This window comes from Stegodyphus dumicola, chromosome 1 (assembly GCF_044657685.1).
Source record: "Stegodyphus dumicola isolate Sdum_Otavi_A_Nest chromosome 1, ASM4465768v1".
Taxonomy (NCBI): Eukaryota; Metazoa; Arthropoda; class Arachnida; order Araneae; family Eresidae; genus Stegodyphus; species Stegodyphus dumicola.
In genome coordinates, this window is record NC_140768.1 from 264373113 (window position 1) to 264396443 (window position 23331).

The window sequence follows — 23331 nt, forward strand, 5'->3', positions numbered from 1 at the left end:
GGTTGCTATGCAATGTCTGTTGGATTTGCAGGATTATGGGAGATGTGTGATGATGATTCTTTAATGCCTGCAGCACTGACATGCTGTCTGTGCAGATTTCTGTTCGTGCAAGTTGTATGTCATGTGCGTACTGTATTGCCGCTTCAATTGCTATGGTCTCCGCCTGGAAGATACTATTGTCAGCTGCAAGATGACCTTTCCATTGACTGTGAAGTGTACCATGCTCATAATAAGCATAAGCACAACCCACTCCGTTATCATGTTTGGAGCCATCTGTGTAGAATTGCGAGGCGACTGGTACATACTCTATTCGCGGCGTAGATCTCTTTGCTATTTTGACGTGTATGCCCGAGTTTTTATGTGCTGGGTGTTTCGTACTGCAGCGTGCTGAAGACTGTGTTGTCGAGTGCAGCATTCTCCTTTAATCTTATTACCCGCTCATATATTGCTTCTAACTTGGCCCTGATGTGAAGGGGTGTGAGCCCGGTAAGCACAAGTGCTGCATTTGTCGCGGTTGTTCTATATGCCTTGCTAATGTTGAGAGCAAAAGGTCTTTGTATTGCTGACAGGGCTTTTATTTTACGGCTGACCATTGGTAGTGCCCAAATAGCTGAGGCATAGAGTACAATCCTTTCTGCAACCGTCAAGTAGAGCCGTTTTTGAATGTAAGGTTTCTGCTCCCAGTTTTGTCCCCGAAACTGCCTGGCTTTCTTTGCAATGTTGACTGTTCTGACTTTGACTTCTTGTAGATGTGGTAGCCAGGTCAAGCCTTGGTCCCACGTGACTCCAAGGTATTTCAACGTTTTGGTGATTTTCAGGTTTCTGCCCATTAGCTTAATCCAAGGTCGTCTCGTGCGGTTTGTACCTGGACGCGGTATGACCATGGCCGTAGATTTCTGGGCTGAGATAACGAGTTTCAGCTTTTGGCACGTGTCATAGAATTTGGAGCAAGTGGCGGAGCAGTTCCTCTCCAGTTCGTCTCGCGTACGGCCAGTAACTAGCAGTGCCGCATCATCGGCATACGCCACTACTTTGGTGTGGTCTGGCCAATTGAGTTGCAGTAGCGCATTGAACGTAATTATCCAAAGCAGGGGCCCCGCGCAAGAGCCTTGTGGGCAGCCCTTCTCCTGCTTCTTTGTATAGACACCACTATTGTTTGCGATTATGAGACTTCTTGAGTCCAGATAATCGTTGAAGATGTTATATAGATTCCTGGGGCACTTTGCCTCCCTGAGGGCCTGCTTGATTGCAGGCCACAAGAGGGAGTGAAAGGCACTCTGAAGATCTAGTGATATAAATGCCGTGTGCCGGTTATTGGCTCTATTATCGTTAATGTGGCTTCTGATCTTATCTAGAGCGTGTACTGTAGAGAGGCCAGTTCTGAACCCATATTGGTTATTGCTAAGGAATTTGGTACGATGAAGGTGGTACTTTAGCCTATTCAGCAGAAGTTTCTCGTAACCTTCCCCAGCGCAGACAATAAACATATCGATCTGTAGGAGCTGGGGTCTTCTGGTGATTTATTCTTTTTAAAAAAGAATACGACTTGGCCCTTTTTGAAGGCCGATGGAAATATCTGCTGTCTTAGCAATTTATTAAAGAAGGCCTTGAAGTATGTTGGGCAGGCAGTGTATGCGACCCTGATGATTGCATAGTGCAGTCCGTCAGGGCCTGGCGCTTTCTTGAGCGGAAGATATTTGAAGACTTGCTTAATCTCCTCCGTTTCGAAAGAGATATCATCCGGGGTATCTGGGACGTCTTGACAGTCTCTTGTTAGTCTTTGTTGTGGCGTGTCATCCTCTGGGTTATCTTCCCTGAAGGCTGCATTCAGATATGTGGTAGCAGTATCTTCTGCTATGTTGCCGGTGAAGGGTGGATTTGTGGTCTCGGCGTACAGATGATCCGGCTTGAAGACTTTGGAGGTTGCTAGTTTGTGGCAGTATTCCATATGGATTTGAGTTCTCCGTACAGAACTTTCGCCAGCTGGCGATCTTCGCCTTTAGGAGGTTAATCTTGTACGCTGTTCTTTCCTTTCTGAATGCTGCGAGGATTGTAATCTTTGCTTCCTCGTCTGTCGTAGAGCGTAGACGGCGTCTTAACGCCCTGCACTTCTGCCGTTGTTGGCGTAGTTCTTTCGTCCACCACGCAATACCCTGTAGTCGTTTTGCAGTCCTGGTGGGCAGGTATTGATCACATATGCATCGGATGGTGTCTAGAAGTTGTTCTGTATGGTCATTAAGGTCATTCTGATTATTGCATAAATCCAACGCTTGCTTCTTTTGTTGAAGCGCCTGCGAAAAGGCCCTTGTGAGTGCCTGTATTCTATTCTTTGGTAACTTAAATCTCCTGAGTATGCTAATGCTCGTATCACCTTCTATATTGAAGTAAACATATCGGTGGTCCGAACAACTTTCGTCTTCGGCCACCTGCCAGTCATGGACATTGTTGGCGATGTCCTGGGTAGTGATAGTGATATCCGGTCAGCCCTGATGGTAGGTATTATCAAACGTTGGCTGTGCATGAGGTGCATTGATAATTTGAAGGCCGTTAGAATTCAGGAAATCTTCTAGCAGTTGCCCTTTAGGGGTGGTGGTGGGATACCCCCATATGGTACTATGGGCATTGAAATCACCACCGAGTAAGTGCGGGATCGATGGGTACTTAAAGCTAATGTCCTCAATGCTTGAAATAGTCTCTTGAATGTCATCTGGAGGGGGGCTGTAAATTGAAGAGATAATTAACTGCATCCTTGCAAAACTTAATAGTATTGCTACGTGGTCTCGCTGTTGCTTTATAATAAGAGGCGACCAGGCTGTGTTGCAGCAAACTATTGCAGTTCTTGGTGCAGGTTCATTTGCTGCGGCTTTGCACTGGTAAATCTCCCAGGCAATTGGTAGGCATGCCACCTCTCCAGTTCTGCAGTACGGCTCCTGTATTAAGAGTATATCTGGCTTATGGGTTACTGCGTGCTGTGCAAGATGCGCCGTTGCGGCTTCTGCCTTCTGCAGGTTTATTTAAATACATTTTATAGAGTCTCCTGGGGTACGCGATGCTGTCAGTTGTTGATCAGGCGGTTGCGGCTCAGTCATATTTTGTGCCTCTTCTGATTGTAGCGACGTACCTGCCGTACGACGGGCAGTTGACATCGTAGGCAGGGTGGTTACAAGAGATGCTTCTGCCGGTCCTGTAGTTGTAGTCCGCGCAGTTAATGCAAGCAGGTCGTTGTGCACGGCAGTTTCGCACTTCGTGGTCGTCTGTACAGAACGCGCAGTAGTTTCTATTTTTGCAGTTTTTCTGGATGTGGCCAAATTCCTGACACTTATAACACCACTTGGTGTTAAAAAACTCCGAGATTCTATAGACTCGCCAGCCAATGTAAAGTCTTGGGGTCTGCAGGAGGCGTTTGAAGATAGATGGTTGACACTCAATGACCCACTTGACAGTGTTCCATCTGTCCCGGAGTTTGTAGAGGATTCTGGCTGTCGCTTTGGTGGCATTGAATTCTGATGCTAAAGTACGTTCCAATTCTGTCTCCTGTATATCAACTGAGACTCCGTGTATGGCAATTCTTGGTAGGCGTGTGGCCGGAACTTTTGTGTCCACTAACTCTTGGCCTTTATCACTTGTCAGTGAGCTTTGCAGCTTATTAAGATCGTTCTCTGAGTGGCAGTCAACTGCCAGTCCTCCTTTTTGTATGTTTCTTATAGCCGCGATCTTTACTCCTAGCTTTGGCAGTGGGAACACCTCGCTGAGTTTAGTTTTGAGTTCGTGGCTCGTAGAGCAGGTGGCCTCCTTCGGATATATTAGTAGCGTGTGACTTGGCGCTGCCACTTGGTGTTGACTTTTTATCTTCGCTGTAACTGCCTCGTAGGTTTTCTGCTGCTGTACGTGCCGTTGCTGCGACTCCTCGTGTATGCTGTTGTCCTGTTGCACTGTGCTCGGACTGCTGCCGTGGGCGAGATCACAACACAGCACTGTTGAAGTGTTTTTACTTGCTTCGGTTGTTGGTGGCTTGACTATAGGGGTTGGACCCTCAAGGGCTAACTTTCGCAGAGCTTCTAACGCCTGTAGTAAGTCCTCTCTAAGATTGGTGGGCAGACAGTACTTACCACCTCTATACGTAAGTACTCCGCTTTTGATCAGTACTTAATGATTAGTTTTATGTATTATGCTTATCAGTTTTATTTTTAGTTTTCATGTATTATGTATGCATTTTTAAGTGTTATGTATGCAGGCATTAGGGATCAGCTTTCTGTATTTCTGTACTCAGTATCATGTTAGTTTTTCACTTTAATATTCAGTTTTGTACTTATGTACGTATTATCCTGTCTGCAAGTACTACGAAAGAAAATGTAGGTGAATGGTTCAATTTGTAAAACAACTACAGTTTAAGTATGCGCAAAGAACTAAATTATGCAGGAATTTGTTATCTTAGTGATAACAGGTACACAATCTTTTAAATGTTCTTACATAAGAGTCAGGCACATGGAAAGTAAACTGCGTTAAATTATGTTTGGGCGCTAGGATTTTTTTAATCATCTTTTAATCTCTCTCTTTATTATTTTTTTATTTTTTATTTATTTTTTTTAAAGTTTACTATGTGCAATAATTTAATAGGTTACAACTTTCCTCCATGCAGGACCAACGATTTCACAGAAGCCCCATAAAGATATGACGGTTGTGCCACGATAAGCACCCGCATGTAGACATTTAGCAAGTCCAGAAAATCCACAGCAGTTAATTTTTCAGGCAAAGTCCTTCTATCTTTACTTTATCTAACACAAGTTTCTGTCTATTCTAACAGCGATTCTTAACAGTCTTTTGATTGCTTCTTTGCTTAATTTTAAGTAGTTCCTAACAGGATACTCTTTCCCCGTACAACAACATCCAAGCTTATATGTAGACTATATGAGGCTCTTAGCCGTCTATTCGGCTGCGTTCCCGAAGCAGGATGGAGTAGAGAGTAGATGGTTTCTGCCAGGAAGATAACACACTGTGAGGCTAAGGCCAGGTCAGTGGTCTTCCTTGGTGGCGCTCACTCACTCACTCCGCTTTTGATATGTTCGTGAACTGTATCCACTTTACTCTCGTAGGTAAGGTCAGAGGTCAGTAACACTGTTAAATTTGTGCAGCTGGGAGTTACGTCCCCGTCAATTGGTAGTACAGCTTGACGTGGCATGATACATTTAATTGGCCTGTATTCACTGGCGTTGTCTCTCAGGTAATCTCTGTTGCCACTTAGAGACACTGAGTACGTGATAATATAGTACTTAGTACTGAAATACACTATACACGGAACACACAAAAACACTGGTTCATTCAATTGCACTTATCACTGATGCACTGGATTATGTTACTGATGCACAGCACTAATACGCTTAGCATTAATATGCACTATACATGGGAACACACAGAATATGCTGTTTTACATATGAAGCACAATGCACGGTAGCACGCACCTGTAGAAATATTAAGGCACTATGCACAAAACACAAAAATGGTGGTTCACGGAAACCACTATGCACAGTAGCACTTTAGATGTTAGAAATTCACTTCACTATCGCTTAAAAGGCCTTTAACATAATTGCATAATTCACTTCAAAACTCAATCACTATGTGCACTTCACAAAGGCAAATTTGCACATTTCGCGACTAATTTTAACTTTCACAACAACGCTTATGCGCTTGTTGCACTTATCACTTGCACTGGTAGCACTCACTATATCACTTATGCACTATTTGCATTTAACATAATTTGTACAATTCACTTAAAGGCTTATTCACTATGCGCAATTCACAAAGGCAGATTGCACACTTCGCGATTAACTTTCACTTCACTATATCACGTAAGCACTTGTTGCACTTCACTGACTGCACTTCATTTGTGAATTATTTGCTCGTACACTTATTGCACTTCTCTTATTAGCACCTCACAATAACACAATACAGACTTAAAATACAAATAATTGTGCTGAACCGTGAATAATGGATATACACTGAGTAGTTGAACCAAACAAGAGCACATTAACACTGAGAAGTATCACTATGAAAAATTATTGCAAATACAGAGTAAGTATACAAGGGAATCCACAAAAATTAAAACATAATGTAAGCATACTATACATTCAATAAAATATAAGCATTCAATAACAACAGAACCTGTGTTCAATAAGAATCGCATCTGTAATTAATCTAATTAATTTACAAATTCAGTTACTGCAATTGAGATGCTCATACCGATTGGTATGAATGAAAGTTATCAAATGCTGCAAGACACTTATATGAAAACACACAAGGTATTTTTAAATGTCAGTATATGCAATTAACCTAATTAAAAATACCAAAACACAAGTAGTTGCAACTTATAAGATCAGCTAGACAAATTAGGGAGAAAAATCAGATGAAAAACACATATGAAGGCACATTATGTAATCAATATCTCAGAAATCAATTAATCAGTAGCTGCATTCATCAATTCATTGTCTGTAATTAGCCAACAGTTATTGACAGTTATTGCTGCTTTACTACTCGTGCCAGTTAGGATAAATAAGATAATCTTATGCTGAAACACACGTTATTCATGAGCAGTATACAGTGGTCAGTTGGACCAATGAATTGTCTTATAATTAATTACATTTAAAACCTTCCCATGTAACAACCAAATTACTAAGCAACGTGACAGGACATACATAACGAATACATGAATCAACTTAGAATGTGCTGCATACAAATTCAAATAATCTAGTGACTTCTAACCTGATAATTAAGCTGAATTATGAAAGTTAATTAGAGAGCCTACCTTCTTGCTCGGCTCTGCTATTCTGTACTCAGCATTGGTAAAACATTTGCACAGAGATTACGGAAACACAAGAGCTTGAACACTGCACACGCACTTCACAATTGCACAATTAAGACACTACGCTAATTAGTCATTAGCATGAACCGTAGCACTGGGATCGATGTTGACACTTGCACTAAGTTGGAAATGGAAAATAAATATGCTAGAAATTTAGAACTCTTTAACTACCAGTCCGATCAGTTCCAAATTTAGATACTCATAATCCCCTCTTAATGACAGGGACAATGCTGCTGGAATTAATTAGCTGACTCAATTAGATCCGGGGACAGCACTCTGGAAAACAAGCCCCACTCTCGTTAAGTATCCTAGAGGGTAGTACGACATTCCGTTAGAAACACATAAGCTTTCTTTCTAATTTTGGACTCTGTTTTTACATATACGTATTTTATTTACATCCTGGTGGGAGCTGACGAAAAGTAGAAGTGATAGTATAATGCAAATAATAGAATAATAGCTTAATCAATCTAAACCTCACAATTGCTTTTAAAGGACTTAATGACCTTTTAAGTTTTGAAAAGAGATTTAATTAACAGAATTTCACATTCTAAACCTAAAGGTGATGCTTTAAAATAAATTTAAGCCATTATTTGTACAATAAATTGAAACTGCTGATATCATTAAGTTTCTGCATCCGAAGTGTTTATCGTGGCTGCCACTTGCTTCCAGACACCTGTAAGAAAAACAGTTTAGAATATGGTTATTTTGATCACATCAGCAGCATGTAAACATGGAATTTAAAGCTTTTACATTCACCGTTTAATAATCTACTTTAACTTTTTTCCTCGTTTTCAAGCTTTGCATCGGTCTGTGTTAAAATAGCTTCTGCTTCTTAAAGGATATGATACTTATAATAGGTAAAAGCACAGCTCATTATTCAGTTAATGAGACAGTTGCTGAATCTCTATGACAGGTAACTCATTCTTGCAGCAAAACAATTTTTAGCTACTGGATAATTCTCGGAAGCGCTTCGTGAATTGCAGTTTCTCTCCCATGTGGAAGGCCAGGCTCAATCATGTTCAGGTTGGTTAGTTGAATATGACAAAGCATGAGGGCTCTGTCACGTTTAAATAACTTTAAGGAAAAAAGATACCTTTAAGAGAATTTTCTTAGGGAAACTGTCTCATATTCACGTTACAGATGACGAAACCAAGTATACAAGCAGCTCATTCGCCTGGGTTCAACGTAAGACAGACCAGTAAACGCACCAGTATTCAACAGTCTTTAATCGTTTAAGAACTGGAGCTCTCAGTCACATTCAAATCTGGAGAGCTAATCCACCTGCGAGTGTATTCACTCTGAAAATATTCGTAAACCAGTTCAGCACTAAGCAAACAAGCGTTGTCTCCTCTAAAAGGACGCTGAGAATCAAGTGCGCTCTTGAAATATCGCAGTACGGCTCTATGATGTCTCTATAACATTGAGCAGCTGTGTGAAGCACAAGAGGCGTGCGCCTTCCAAACTTATGCCCACAGTGGTTGCTTTCCCTGTTGGAGGAATGGCACTGGGACCTAATTTTTCTCCAGATGAAAGTATTTTGAGAATCAGTTTTAAGAATTATGTTAATTTTATTAACAGTTAAATTTTAAGTTAAAGTTCCTTTCCTGTCAAATTCTTAACTTCAACTTACTACTTCCAGCCAGAACGAAGTTTTGGAATTTGCTGAATATTTAATGAGGAGGAGCGGTATTTAAACCACGAAGTTACTTACTGTGTGGGAGAGAATCAGAGTTTCTGAATTACGCGCGTCTGCCTTTTTGACCGCTCTCCCTCTCAAAGCTGTTTTTACGCTCGGCCGTACTCAGGCCCTTGCTAAGCTTCGTAGTAAAATAAGTTAAGGGACCAACTCTAATTGAACCTTGATAGCTTTAAGTGTACCATGCTCATAATTATGCTTATTATGAGCATGGTACACTTCACAGTCAATGGAAAGGTCATCTTGCAGCTGACAGTAGTATCTTCCAAGCGGAGGCCATAGCAATTGAAGCGGCAATACAGTACGCACATGACATACAACTTGCACGAACAGAAATCTGCACAGACAGCATGTCAGTGCTGCAGGCATTAAAGAATCATCATCACACATCTCCCATAATCCTGCAAATCCAACAGACATTGCATAGCAACCAGCAATCTAACATCAAGCTAAAATGGGTAAGAGGCCACTCTGGGATCGCAGGCAATGAGATGGCAGATCAACTGGCCAATGAGGCAGCAATCAACAATAATGCACAGGCTGTCTCAGCACTAATCCCGCCGTCATTTTTAAAAAGACAACTAAGAGACATAGGGAATAAACAATGGCAACACGAATGGGAGAATGGAGATACCGGCAGAAGGACTTTCGAATTCTACCCTGTAGTAGATAAAGAACGCTTACAGGCCATACCCCCTTTAGTAAACTATATCACGGGGCATGGCTCTTTTCCCACCTTCTTTTATAAGCGTGCTATCTCCATGACAGAAGCGTGTGTGTGTGGGGAAATTGGCTCCCCCGACCACTACGTGTTCAACTGTAGCCTCACGACGAGCCATCACCTACCATATCCCACTACGGATATAGTACCTTACAAGAGGTTCATCATCAAACACGCACCTGCGATAAGAAATATAGGTAAAATTATACAGCAGCTGAGCGCCCTAGGGCAGGATGTCTGTCAACCAACATAGGAATAATAGCATACACAGCGCAATAATTCTATGTCTCTATTGTAACTTAGCAGGTGTTATGTCTAAAATTGTAAATATGTAAGTGTATAAGTAACTGTGTAATGTAAGTAATAGTGTAGTGTAAGTAATTTAATCAATGAGTGTAATACGTCGTACTATGTGTACTTTTAACATAACGTAATCGGTAATGTAGTCATTAGCGCGTGTAACGCGTGCCCCATGTGTATTATTTTAAGTAACGCATATATGATTATAAGGCAAAGTATGTGTGCCTATCTTGTTATATAGCATAATGTCATTTAAGAAGTAATAGCAATAATGTAAACTATAAGTAATCCAGTTATAAAGTAACTTAGCAAGTTCGCAATACAATTAGCTTAACGTAGTATACAGTCAGGTTATAACTCTAATAAGTGTAGATTAATGTCATGCATTATGTATGTGTAGTCTAATGTCATGTGAAGTGTAAAGTATGTATGTACTAATTCATGCAAGTACTATGTATAAGTTTAATGTCATGTCATATATCATGTATGTAATGTTTTGTTTCATGTATGCATTATGGCCTATGAACACCCAGGTCAACCATTAACATAAGAATCTGTACAGAACCAATGTCAAACTGGAATAGCCCCTGTTTGGCCATGTAAACTTTTTCATGAAGGCTCAGTAACTCCCGGTGCGCCCTTGTGGGACCCCAGGGAGTTCTTGTATCTATATAGGGAAGGGCATGGGACATATGTCTGTTTACCTCCGTTAAACACCAGGCGTCCCCGTCCTCCGTCACCTGTCACCTGTACTACCCTCTACTAGTTCGCCTTTTTGTCGGATGTCACAGACTGTCCCTTACCATTGATAGACAGACTTGTATCATTGAAAAGAAAGTGGGCGTTGTTTATCGATTACGAAATTTTCAAATACATAAATTCAATTATTCTTTTCCTGGTGTGCTCTACCATATGCAATTTATTTTAAATCGTACATATACAATCACTAAATTCTAATATCTGTTTTGTAATCATGCATACTACAGACATATATTCATTTTCATTATTTTTGAGACTCATTACATGCATAATTGTAGTTTTTTATTAACAAGATAACTAAACTAAGCATGTCAATACTTTTGATCATTATATCAGTAATATGAGCCAGTTTCTGTTTATTAAAACTTTTATAAAGGTTTCACGATTAATTAATTCGAATAATGGAAACGATTGACCGTATCATCGATTGACCGTATCATAGAGATTTATTCGCATTACGTCCAGTCTCGTATATAGCAAGAAAAAAATAAATATGAAGGTAGGCCCTTCCTTTCTGCAAGATTTTCTATGCATAACTAAATTCAAACTTGCTACAAATTGATTACTCACATTTGAGCAATAGCACATGTCGTTTAGACTTAGACATTTCTATATTACCGAGCTATTGCAGGTGCAACGTTGCCGGCTGCTTAAATTAAGCCCAAGGGCACATGACATAATGAATTCAGGAAATGGAAAACATCTCGGATGAGAAAACGGAGAAAGAAAAAGTGAGAGGGGTACCAAAAGGACAAAGGCCAAATCAAGTGAACGGAACTTGACAAGATGAAGAAAATCCAAACGGATCCTTCACAATTCAGAGGAACGACAAATGCAAAACAGGGTTCAAAATGCTATACAACAACAAAAAAAGTTCAATACTACTATAAAACTACACAAATTCAATCCATACAACAGAAAATCAATAGCTCGCAGAAAAGACCTCGCTCCATCATGGGATGCGAATACGGCATCTATCCTCCAGCTAAAAGGCCGTAGTCATGCCCCTCTGTTCTTAGTTCCAGGGCCCAACCCATGAAAGACGTACTTAGCCAGGTAATTGCTCTACCATTCTCCTACTCCAGTATTACTAAGTGGCCACCTCCGCATTCTTATCAATCTGTTCACTATTTAATCACATCATGCCCGCTGCCCTGGATATTTCGTCGCGAAAATGTAATCTTTACTTCGCTATGATTAGTGCCATATGCCAATGAACCTATTAATCTGTAAAATCTTTCCTTTCCGCTTTTTGCTTTAGTGACGTATTTATGTGTAATAAAATTATAAAAAAAATACCAAAAAAATACATAAAATTTAAAAATACAAAAAAAGTTTAAAATCATAAAACTTCCAAAAAAATCAAAACTTGATTTTTCCTATCCCTAAACTTTCTCGATCTAATGTAACTCCCTCTAGTGTGCGTCATGATAACCGATTATGCAATTTTCCTATTTCTGCTCACTACTTAGATATTTTTCTGATGTAGAGGTACATGGTTTTGAACCATAGGCACTCCGTAACTTATAATCATTGGCATTGGCACAACGACTATTACAACATCACACTAGCAATCCAAACAACTTAGAGTACAGCACTATCTTTATCAGATAAAAGGAAAGAAATTACCACCTCCAATTTAGGAGCAAGAGAAGAAGCAGAAGTCTCATCCCATAAAGGTGTGAGCAGCAAGTGGTCTTATGTTGCGGTCTTCATTGAGTATTTCGTAGTTGAAGACTTGGGAATAGTTCACATAGTTGCATTGGACAGCTTTAGAGAAGAATTTCCCATTTGTTCCTTTAATAAATTCTGTGATGGTTTCAAGCTTAAGATCACTATGAAGAAGTTCATTTCGGATGAGAAAGTCAGCATCAGTGATATCACGAAGAAATTTCTTCTGCACTATTTGAAGTTGATGCAATTGATTAGGAGAGGCAGTATTCCAAGCTGGAGATGCATAACAAAGAATAGGTCGGCTACAAGTAATATAAATATGTCTCTGGTTCTTAGGCTAAGGTTAGAAAATTTTCGAATTACTGGAAGAAATCTGCACATAATTCCAATTGCTTTATTTTTAACATTCTTAATATGGTTGGTCCATATGAGATTATGGTTAAGAATCACTTCTAGGTATTTGGCTTTTGTAACCAAGGAAACAGGCTCTTGATAAAGGAAAAGTTCTTTAAACTTAATGCGTTTTTTTTTTTTTTTTTTTTTCGAAGGATTAAAAGCTGAGACTTACTGGAGTTAATTTTAACTCTCCAATTGATGCACCAGTCCTCTACAGTGAAAGAAAATCTTGCATTTTAGCAATTGCATGATTAGCGTTGATAGACTTGATGGCTATCGCCGTATCATCGGCGTAGCATGCAAGAAGAGAGTAGTTGTCAAGTCCATGATGAGGAAAGTCTGAGATATAAAACAGGTAAAGAATCGGTCCGAGGATGCACATGTCGTACGTAGCTCTGAGTGCTTTATTGTTCTGACTGTACTTGAATAACCGGTGTGTATACCTTCAAGTTACACTAAAATGTCCTTCAGGCCGCCTATCGTTAGATCTGATGTTGAACTTAGTAAATATGCAGATTCGGAAAGATCTGCCTGATGTGTGACGTCGCAACCAAATCCTACGAAAAGAAATGTGTTCTTACGAACTTTACCTGCAAAGAAAGGAAAGAAAAAAAATTCGAAAGCAGCTTCTGATACTGAGACGAGACAAACCAACTCCCCGGATGCCAAGAAGCCAGGAACTAGATGAAAAGGAAAGACATGACTACCTAAAAAGTATAATCCAAGATATGGGATTGGATAACGTTATCGCCAAATTTTAGCAAACGAGGCCTAGCAGCACCGCCGAAGCAAGCAGCAGCAAAGCCAACGACAGACAAACAAGCCAAAAAGAAAATCAAAATGGTGCCAAAGAAGATAGTAGAAGAAAACGATGATGGAAATTGGATTACTCCCAAGAATGCAGCAAAATCATCTACAAATTCTGAACCAATGGAAATCGCGCAAGGAAATATATTTCAATCATTAGAAAACTTGAACCAGGAGTTAACAGAAGGAGGAGCTATTCGGGAGGAAACGCCCCCAACCATATTTCAGCAGAACGCTTTGATTGCCTGAAAATCGAGAAACTTCCACATTAAGCCTGTGCCAATCAAATGAAGTCGAAATCTATCTTTGTTAATGTGAAAAATATAATGGATTACAGAAAAGCTACAAAAATCCTACAAAAAAGAAGCATACCGTTCCACACGTTCCAGATATCTAGTGAAAAGCCGTTATAAGTGGTGTTGAAGAATTTTCCTGATACCGTACCTGAAGATGAAATATTCGGAGATCTCGAAAGACGGAAGTTTTCAATTCTGAAAGTGAAACAGTTCCAGAGAAGCAAGATAAATAATTTCGAAAAGCTACCCATATTCCTCCTCGAACTGAAGAAAACCACATCCGGATATGGAATTCATAACCTGAATATGTTCAGCGTTAATGTGGTATATCGAGAACATAATCATAATCGGACTTAAAACTGACACTGTGGCAAGTATCGCAAGCCCGGGAAGTAATTGTAAACCAGAACTAAGACTGGAATGCGAGTAGTTGTAGGGTACATGTGTAAGCGAGAATGATGTGCTTTGTGTATGATTAAGTAGCATGTAATTTAATACAGTGTCTTGTGAAATAATTACGCACTAAAGGTACACAACACCTGATGACGATGGATGTCGGATTTTTGGAAATAATAAAAATGGGTTATGCTATCGGAATAAATTCGGATTAGGGGATTCCCCAAATACTGCTCAAGGTAAAGCTTTTATAATCATTTTTCTTTTGTAGGATTCAACATGGAGCAGCTTGTAACTGAGTTAATAGAGCAGAATAGAGCTCTAATGGAGAGACTTACTTCAGTTATTACTCCACAAATGGACAATTCGAAACTTTCGGTTCAGTTTGAAAAATATAATGCACACGAAGAACAGTTTGATTCGTTTCTAGAGAGATTCGAAAGTTATTTAGATACACAAAATGTTTCACAGGACAAGCGTGGAAAAGTACTGATTTCCAATTTCCAATTCCAGTCTCTTAAAAAAACTTGCTGGCTCCTGATAATCCTTCCGATAAAGATTATGATGTGTTAAAAACAACATTTAAATCCTAAGCCACTTATAATTCCTAGCAGGCATGTGTTTTTAAATCGGAAGCAGCACGAGGGGTAAACAAGCAGTGCGTATATGGCAGAGTTAAGGTCATTTGCCATATCGTGTGCTTACGATCAGACTATGTTAAATACGATGTTGCAGGATGTATTTGTTAGTGGGCTAAGAGATAAAGCTATACTGGAAAGAATTTTTGAGCAGGATAATATCAATTTAGATGACACTTTAAAAATAGCTTTGGCAATGGAAAAAGCGTTAAGAGGTACAAACGAAATAATTGCGGAACCAGTGAAAATTAAGGAATTTAGTGCCAGGAATAAAGGTAAATCTAAGTCAGTCGCTCCAAAACAAAAGTTTGAAAAACAAAACTTCGCAGCTAAGAGTGCTAAAGGCAAAATGTGTTCACGATGTACAGGGACTGAGCATGATAGAGATTCTTGTAAATTTAAGACAAGTATCTGCAGATTTTGTAAGAAAATCGGGCACATTGAAAGAGCATGCTACAACGATAAAAACGCTGAAAGAATGAAAGCCGAACAAAAACAATTAGATGTAAGAAATGAAAGCATAGTTCCTATAAACAGCATACAATCCAGTGAGGTGAAAAATAAGAAACCGCCCAAGTGAACATAGAAGAAAAATCGGTAGCTATGGAAGTGGATACAAGGGGTGCAGTATCGGTAATGAGTAAAAAAAAATTCCGACAAATTTCAAAAATGAAAATTCAGAATACAAGTTTGGTATGATACCTTTAGGATTTACAACAGTTAAGGTAGAATATAAAGGTCAAAGGAAAAACTTAAACCTTTACATTGTTAAAGAAAACCTTGATACAATATTTGGTCGAAAATGGCTTTTAGAGATAAATTTAGATTGCACCTCAATTAATTCAATTTCTGTTTCTCAAAAGAGTTTAAATAAATTAATCCAACAATATAAAGACATTTTTAACGGAAAATTTGGAGAGATAAAAAATTACGAGGTTCAACTTGAATTAAAACCAAATGTTTTACCAAAATTTTGTAGAGCTAGGCAAGCACCGTTTGCGTTGCCGGATAGATGAAGAAAAATATCGCTTCGAAAAATAAGGTATTATTGAAAAGGTTGAAACATCGGAATGGACTACTCCGGTAGCACCAGTAGTTAATCCAGACGGCTCTATACGACTATGTGCCGACTACTCGGTGACAGTAAACTCAAATATTGTTACTCATCAACACACTTTTCCGACCATTAAGGAAATATTTTCATGCATTTTTCAAAAATTGGTTTTAAACATGCTTATTTACAAATGAAAGTACACCCTGAGACTAAAAAATAGCTAACAATAAACACACAGAAGGGATTATACAAGTATAAGAGGTTAATGTTCGGGCTAAATGCAGCGCCGGCAATCTGGCAACGTTATGTTGACGGACTATTCCAAGGAATGGAAGGGTGTAAGGTCTTCATGGATGATGTGCGAATAACAGGGTCTGATGATGAGGCACATTTAAATACTCTAAAAATTTCTTAGAGAAATGTAAAACTCATGGGCTAAAATTAAATTTAGAGAGAAGTAAACTTTTTCAGGATGAAATACAATTTTAGGTCATAAAATTGATGCTGATGGCTTACATAAAACTGATGAAAAAATATCAGCGATTGCAAAGGCCCCAAGACCCAGAAATGCCCAGGAAGTTTAAAATTTTTTAGAATTGGATATTCCCAAAAAACCATCATCATTTTTATGGAAAATTTTACCCTAAATTAGCAACAATTGCAAATCCCTTATACCATCTAACTAAGAAAAACTGAAAAGGGGTTTGGACGAAAGATTGTCAAGAGCCTTTTCTAAAAATTAAAAAAAAAAATGTGTTCACAAAAAGTTTTGATGCATTATGATCCAAAATTACCCTTAACATTGCCAACCGATGCATCACCAGTGGGGTTAGGTGCGATACTTTCTCACAAACTTCCTGATGGAACAGAAAAGCCAATTGCATATGCTTCTAGAACACTGATTGAAACGGAGAAAAAATATTCTCAAACCGATAAAGAAGCTTTGTCAATCACTTCGGGAACTAAAATTTTTTTTTCTGTACTTAAAAGGTAGAAAATTTACGTTAATTACAGATCATAAACCTCTTGTTGCAATTTTCGGCTCAAAGAAAGGCATGCTAGTTTTGGCAGCAACAAAACTCCTTCATTACGCTTTGGGTTTACAATCATTTCAATGCGACATTATTTATCGTAAAACAAACGAGCATGTAATGCTGATTTTTTATCACGATTACCGACGAACTCAGAGCAACTGTCTGTTCAGGATGATGTAACTGTTTTTCAATTACAACAGATTGAAACTTTTCTAATCACTGCCAGTGATTTGGCTAAAGAAACTGAAACTGATGCAGAGTTTGGTCCTTTGCTACAAATACTTCAAAGTGGCGGTGAATTAAAAGGAAGGGAGATGGAGTATAGTCTCCAAGATGGCTGTATAATGTATGGCCAACGCGTTTGTATTCCAAAACGGTCCATCATTGGGAATATCCGAGCGCTCTGTGGAGAACTCTTTATTATTATTATTACGTGTCCACTGGCCGAAGAGAGGACGCTGCCAGCTTTCTCCCTCTTCTCCACTAGGGCGAAATTCGGACTGGTTACTCTGTTCCTGGCTGCCGCGGGTGAAGCACGCGCTCACCTCTCTTCTGCTTCACTTTCATGATTTTTCACATACGTGGACTTGCTAACTATAAAAATGCTTATCGTGCGAACTGTAATCAATGTGACTGTTCACCAGTGGCCGAGCGGTTAAAGCCGTTGAACACTGGTAGTTCGATCCGGAGTCCGAGTCTCGGCGAACGGGCTGGCTGCATGGGCGTTTTCGTGGTTTTTATGTGTAACGTGGATACGAGCCAATTTCCCTTAAAAAGACCTCCACGGGGCATCCCTCCATTTCCGTGTAGTGCCTAAGGGCGGAGCACGTAATAAGCAAAGAAAAAAAAATAATGTGACTGTATTTAGTGAACGTGTGTTAAACTACATACCTTTTTCTAGTGTTAAATAAAAATGTTAAAAATCATCGAGCTATGCTATCATCGTTTTATCTGCAGCAACCCAAAAATGGCATCCATAGACGAAAGCCATAAATGATGACCCGTCAAGTTAGTGAACACGTGCCTCCTGGAACCTGCTTGTATCGTCAATTTTTGTGCTCATAAAGTGCTGTGAAGTGAAAATGTCATCTGTTAACGCAAACGAATATCGTAAGCCATCATTATTTTTGTGTTATCGTCAAAATAGTGTGAAAAACAGTTGTGTCTCCTTAACAATGTGCTTGTGAATGTGACTTATGCAAAACGTCAAGTGCTTAGAAGTGATTTACATATATATTCTACAACGTGGTTACATATCACAAAATAAGTTTTTTGGAATATTTTTCTATAAGTGAATTGTGTTATGCTGAATCTGCCGCTGACTGAGCAGATTCAGCATAACACAATTTCTCGTGTATTTCGGAGGAAAGCCACGCAAATTCTTAATTAGTTGTACTTTAAAACTTATGCTTATATTCGGATAACACACCTACAAAAAGTGTTTTTCTCACTTCAATGCTTGCATTAACTTTATTTATTTTGCACTAGTATCGTATGTGAACTTATTAATGACTGATTTTTGTGTATTTATTTATCTCACATTTGGCAATATATATATGTTTTTGTGAATCATGGCTCCACCACAAACCGTCGCAGACGATCTTAATAGCTCACGTGTTTCCGTCAAGACTCTCGCATTTTTGAAGGCCAATCCCACTTTATAGTTTGCACAACTGGAAGCCCAGTTTGATACCGCCGGAATCACTGTTGACTCCACGAAATTCAATCATGTGATATCTGCAATCGAATCCGATATTCTCAATAGCGTTTGTGATATCGTTTTGCACTCACCAGTGACTGGCAAATACGATGCACTAAAAACACGCTTAATTGAATTGCATTCTGAAAGTGAGGAGTCAAAGATCCGTACATTTCTTCAGGGGCTAGAACTTGGCGATCAACGCCCTTCCCAATTACTTTGCCGTATTCAAAACCTCGTTGGAGAGACTGTTGGAGAACCCTTGTTGAAATCTCTATGGATATCCCGTCTCTCGCAAAATACACAGAGCTTAAGTGATGAACTCCCAAAATTTGCAGTTGTAGCTGATAAAATTACAGATCTCACAACTCTCCCTAACATAAATAGTGCTGCTACGGCATCTACTTCTCCCATTGAATAGCAAGTTGCAGAGCTGACGAAACAAGTAAGTGAACTTTCGCTAGCAACCAAAAACAGCCGTGAGCGTTCCTGTGAACGAAGAGACAATCATTCCCAACGCAACAGAAGGCGTAATAGATCCAATGGACGCTATCGCCAGTATAAAGAACCGTGCAACAACATTTGTTTCTACCATACTAATTTTGGTTCCAATGCACGGAAGTGTGTTTCTCCATGCAATTTCCGGCAGTCGGAAAACTAGGTCGGCGATCACTTGTCGGCCAACATTGCGACGCCACATTAATCGAATTCTTTTGGCTGATTCATCGTCAAAACTCACCTTTTTAATTGACACCGGAGCCGATTTATCTATCATTCCCAAGAGTTACAGTCAGCACGTCACAAACCCAGCTGACTGAGTACTCTTTGCTGCTAACGTCACCAAAATAGCAACGTATGGCACCAAACTCTTGACCATCAATTTAAACTTACGTCGCTCATTTACTTGGCCTTTGTCCTGGCAGACGTCAATCAACCCATCATAGGTATTGACATTCTCACGAAGTTCAACTTACTTATAGATGTTCAAAACAACCGTTTAATTGATGGACCAACAAAATTATATTATTGTGGTAGACTTCAAAATATGAATCCACTCAGTACTAGCATTCATATTTTGATGGGTAAATCAAAATTTGACAAAATTCTTGCCGATTACCCCAGCTTGACAAATCCTTCGCAAACTTTTAAGAGGGCACCAATGTCAACAATTTTCCATCACACTGAAACTAAAGGACCCCTATTTTCTCAAAAACTAGAAGATTATCTTCAGAATTACTTCAAGCTGCTCGTCAAGAGTTTCAATTTTTCCTATCAAAAGGCATCATTCAGCCTTCAAAAAGTCCTTGGGCAAGCCCCCTGCATATGGTTTGTAAGGCAAATGGCGACCATGCGGGCATTATCGTCGCTTAAACTCGGTTACCAACCCGGATCGTTATCCCGTACCCCATGTTCAGGATTGCACTCAAATGTTTCCAGGAAAGAATATATTCTCAACTCTTGATTTAGCCCGTGTTATCATCAAATCCCTGTGATAAGGTCTCATAAATCTACGACGAATGATTTCAAATTGCAAGTTCAGAGTGCAATATACGTGATGAAATCACGGGACTAAATATAATTATTTAATTGTTATTAAAATAATATTAAGTTGTAAAAAAGTTGTTATTAAAATAATATTAAATTGCTGGCAATGTTAAAAACGCAGGCTCGAGAGCCACGTATGGCTCTCGCACGATTGACGTATAGAATTTTATTTTTTAAAAAAGATAGTTTTCTCTCTTGTCGGATTGTATGTAGCCATTTATTTAGCATTCAATAAATCTTTTTTTATGCTGTGTTTTGCTTTCAACCTGATGTCACAACCCAGGGTTTGCATAGCGGTTTCGGCCACTACACCACAGCAGTAAATATTAAAAGTTGGTGGAAGCTTTTAGGGATTGTTCCTGAGAGTAAATTTAGGAACGGACTTGAACTCGCCTGTGAACTTGAGTTTTATGTGAACAGTCAAGACTTTCTTCTCTTCAAGAACGATCTAATTTTGTGTGCAAGGACAGTTCGCCTTGTGAAGCCTCTTCAGTGACAAGTGACAGTGTGTCAGAAGGGAACGCCGGAGGAAGCGTGATCTAGTGCCGCAAAATAGTGAAATTTCCCGGAAAAATATCGAAGTAGTGCCAGGAGAGTCAATCGAAGGCGTCTTCAAAATTGGTGAGTACCATTTTTGTGATTTTGGAGAAGTTATGCCAGTTATTCGAGACTAGGCTTATTTTGGATATAGAGCAGGAAAAGGTTGCCTCTTAATTAGCATTTTTTTATATATGCTTTGTTTGTAGGCATAGGTATTATCATTAAGTGTTGTAATGCAATTTGTGTTCAGAACTGTTAGGGAATTATTCAGTTTTGGAGAGATAGACCTGTTGTTGTTTTTGTGTTATTGTATTTCGGGGTATGTTATTTTTCTTTAATTTTCCATAATGGGTGAGTTTATGAGGAAATTTGGTGCTACTTTGGTAGACGGTTGCACGGATGTTTGGCGATTTACGTTGGGGCAATTGTTGGCACGATTTTTACAAACATCAGCCATCTTAAAAAACGCTGTTTTTACGCATAGCAAAGTATTCGAAACTTAAAAAAAAAATAAATATCGTTAAAAGTAATGGATTAATTTTTTGTTGAAAATGTCGTTTTTTAAGATGGCAGGCAAGTGTAAATAAATACATTTACTATGAGTATAAAATACTAAAGTAAGGTTATTATTACTTTCATATAGCAAAGAAGAGAATAAAAACACCGCTATAAAAACATTGTGCCAACGTTTAATTAGATTAAAATATTACTGAAATTGAATATCGAATTAAAAACCAACATACCAACATTTACAAGAATTAGAATATTATTAAATTCAAATACTTTAAAATACGTTATATAGAATATAATTAACAATAAAACATATGGACAATAATAAACAATCTCAGCAATTTCTGAAAATAGTGTATTATTTTTTTAACAAAAATTGAAGTATACATTTATAAAATAAAAGAAAAATATGTACTTACATTTCTTTGAGTATTTAACCTGTTGTTTATTGATAAGTACCACAAAAAAATCAAAATTATAATTTAGATAACATCTTTGAAGACATCTTTGAAGGAATTCGAAGATATGAATTAAATTTTAAAACGACGCGGAAATGCACAAATTGTCACCAACCAATCAGGGAGCTGATTACAGCTCGTTAATGCACAAATATTCTATAACCAATCAGAGAGCTTATTACATCACGCCTAGAATTAAAATTATTTAAAAATTCATACATAATAAAATCATTTTTAAAAAAAATGCAAAATTAAATTGTATTTTAATATTTAAGATCCATAAATAATGTTTAAAACATTAGATTAAATTGATATATATTAAAACGAATTACTTTTAAAGTAAGGTGACGTCATTGATTACATCATCCACAACATAAAATTTCATAAAATATGATAAACAATAAAATTTTTATTTCAAATAAAAATGCAAAATTAAATTGATTTTTAATATTTAAAAGCCATAAATAATATTTTAAACACGGAATTTATGCACAATAAAACGCATTTTTTTAAAAATAAAATGACAACAAAATATCGGTTACCATAAATAACTTATCCAGCAATGGGTTTACCATAAGTTGTATTACTCGCCAAAGGAAAATCGTCAAAAAAATCGCCAAAATCCGTGCAACCGTCTACCAAAGTAGCAAATTTACTAAAGCTCTGCTATTGGAGTTAGCGGAGGAGTTTGAAACAAATGTGTCTCAGGCAAATAGAGTAAGAGAAATTAGGCAGGCTATTCTAAATGCCGAGGACTATGAAGAAGAAGCTGCGAAAGAATACGAGGCAAGAATTTGGACTGTGGCTGAGCAGAGAAAAGCAGAAGAAATAGCCGAACAAGAGAGAGCAGAACGGGAACAAGAGAGAGCGGAACGGGAGCGAGAGCGAATTTTTGAATTGGAAAGGTTAAAACTGATGAATGTGGTTCAGACTAAGGTGCTACTTTGGTAGACGGTTGCACGGATTTTGGCGATTTTTTGGCGATTTTTCTTTTGGCAATTAATACAACTTATGGTAAACCCATTGCTGGATAAGTTGTTTATGGTAACCGACACTTTGTTGTCATTTTATTTAAAAAATAATGTGTTTTATTGTGCATAAATTCCGTGTTTTAAATATTATTTATGGCTTCTAAATATTAAAAATCAATTTAATTTTGCATTTTTATTTGAAATAAATTTTTTTTGTTTATCATATTCTATGAAATTTTATGTTGTGGATGATGTAATCAATGACGTCACCTTACTTTAAAAGTAATTGGTTTTAATATGTATAAATTTAATCTAATGTTTTAAACATTATTTATGGCTGTTAAATATTAAAATACAATTTAATTTTGCATTTTTTAAAAATGATTTTATTATGTATGAATTTTTAAACAAATTTAATTCTAGGCGTGATGTAAGAAGCTCTCGGATTGGTTATAGAATATTTGTGCATTAACGAGCTGGGTTTAATCCTAGTATCCGGTGCACACGGAATTTGGCGACTTTATGATGAGCAGTAAAAACGGGACATATACGATGAGTAGTTAACGGGTCATTCAAAGAAAATATACAGTTAAACATAGTATATATGTAAGATAAAAATATATGAATCAAAATTATAGATTAAATTATAAACATAATTTCTTCCTCTTTATTCTAAAATCGTAATAACTTCTCTGCATTGCGTCATTCAAATTAATCATGCTAATGCAGATGCCTCTTGACCAATCACCAAATAACAAACAAAAACTTTCCTCTTCGCGTGCTTCCATCCTTCATAACTACGCACTTCAGCTTTTGCTCTCTACTGTGCTAAGATGTAATTTCGCTGGCTTGCTTTCTATCAAAAAAATATCAAAAATGTAAATCTTCTGTGGAAAGGCACGACTAGAGTGCCAAGTGATTGTGGCCACAAATATCAATTGGAAATAAAAATGGAATTAAAACTGCTTCGACTGCCAAGTT